Source organism: Myotis brandtii, unplaced genomic scaffold (assembly GCF_000412655.1).
Source record: "Myotis brandtii unplaced genomic scaffold, ASM41265v1 scaffold215, whole genome shotgun sequence".
Taxonomy (NCBI): domain Eukaryota; kingdom Metazoa; phylum Chordata; class Mammalia; order Chiroptera; family Vespertilionidae; genus Myotis; species Myotis brandtii.
The window spans coordinates 1,048,820-1,051,155 of NW_005358043.1; positions in this window are offsets into that span (position 1 = coordinate 1,048,820).

Consider the following 2,336-nt stretch of genomic DNA (forward strand, 5'->3'; position numbering starts at 1 on the left):
TATTAACTGGCTAATTCCTACTCTCCTTTTAAAACTCAATTTAACTGTTCCCTCCTCCTTGGAAACACTCCTCACCCAGTCAGAATTAGGTTCTGCCTTTCTGTATTCCCAAAGACTCCTCTGTTATTCTCTGTATGCTGTCCAATTGCAAGAATGTGTATTAGGACCTATTAACCTTATTAGACTGTGGAATTCCTAAGGTCAGGAACTATATCTTATTCATCTTTATCTTAATGCCTAGAACAGTGTCTGGCACATAGTATTTAATGAGTGCTTGTTGAATTAATTAAGTAAATGAATATGTGAATGACAAAATAGTTTTTTCAACTTAAGTATACATCAGAAAAATCTAAAAGTAAGTTATATTTATTATGCATTTGAAGAAATGCTTTAATGTAAAAATGAAGTCATAGGAGCATGAGATCACCATGGTCATTTTAAGGAAAGTTGGCCCAACAGCATGCCCAACCCCTCCTAGCCTGGCTTTCTCAAGTGCCAACAAGAGGCTCCTTTCCCCAACTTGTGCATGGAGGATGTTTTTCTCCAGGGTTGCTTATTTAGCACTTCTCATGGGCACTGAAATAACTTTTTACTGGGTCTGTTTATACCTAAGTTCAGAGCAAAAATAGAGACAAATGAGCTGCAGACAGGACATGCTTGTTTTGGAATTTACTGAAATCATAGTCTTGATCTGCAAACTTCTAGGAATATCTATGTGGTTCCAAGACATTAACATTATCTGTTTCTGGGGAGAGCTTTTTCAACCTATACACATCCCATGTCCTCCTTCAGTCCCATTAGCTATCCACCTCCCTCCTGCCCCCCACTTCTACACTTACTTGACTCTGAGAGGTTCTCAGGGATAAGAACATATATTTCCTTATATTGTTTTAATTGATTTCAGAGAGAGGAAAAGAGAGGGAGAGAGATACAGAAACATCAATGATGAGAGAAAATCATCAACTGGCATTCCTCCTACACGCCCCCTCCTGGGGATCAAGCCTGCAACCTGGGCAAGAACATATCTTTTGACAAAGCTTCCAATACTCAAATATGTTTCAGCCAAACATAACGCACCTGGGCAGCTGATCAGACTATCCCTCCACTCACGAAGTGCTGGTGCTGTGGTCAGAGCAGAGGCAGCAAAATTTTTCCAGGACTGATACCATACTTTTCCTCTTATACAGATCAGCCCAGCATTTCTGTAGTGTTTCCCTAAGAGAACAATAAGAATTAGGAAGAAATAATATCATGGATCTGTGGAAAGGACACTATCAGATGCTGCAAGAAAATGTGAATTAGAGCCCAGCTGGTGTTGCTCAGTGGTTGAGTGTTGACCCATGAACCAGGAGATCACAGTTCAATTCCCAGTCAGGGCACATGTCCGGGTTGTGGGTTTGATCCCCAGTAGGGGGCATGCAGGAGGCAACCAATCAATGATTCTCTTTCATCACTGATGTTTCTATCTCTTTCTCCCTCTCCCTTTCTCTCTCTGAAATCAATAGAAATGTTGATTTAGAGAATTCCACACCAATGAGAACAGACTTGTCTTCTGAAATTGCATAGCCCCAAATAGGGTTTCTCCTGGCCAGGACCATGCCAAGAATATGCCCTGTAGCACCTAGCCTGCAGCCATGTGGTAAGGGCACACTTTTAATCTGTAATAAAGGCCCCCAAAGGCAGAGGGGAAGGGAGGGAAACAGAGAATAGTGATAGAAACTGCCACCCGTACTCCTTTAATAAGGTTGGGATTAGAAGAAAATTGTGCAAACAGCATAATAGAACAAAGCTATTGTAGATAGGCATTGCCCTCATAACACTCCTAGTGCCTCTGAATGTCTAGAAACTCAGCTAGCAAGATGTTTCAAGAATATCCCAGACCTCTCATTAAAACAAACAAACAAACAAAACCTTTTATTTGTTAGTCATTTATTCATCTGACAAACATTTATTGAGTTCCCTACATGTCAAGCACCTGGCTAAAAGACTGTGTCCCTTTTGTTTACTACTAGATTCCTAACACTTAGTATAGCAACTGGCATACAGTAGATGCTCCATAAAATGTCCAAATAAATTTAAATGAAGAACTGAGGAGTTCTCCAGACATTTTACCAGTGAAATTTGTAAAAAATAGTTTTTTAAAGTCATTCAAGCCCCTGGGGATGGTCTTAAAGGCATATGTAAATGAGAGAACATCCTATCTAATAATAGACAAACATGGTAATTGACCGTACCTTCGATATGCCTCCCATCAGCTAATTGGCGTGATATGCAAATTAACTGCCAACAAAGATGGCGGCTAATTTGCATACTGCAGGCAGGGCGGGACAGCGCCA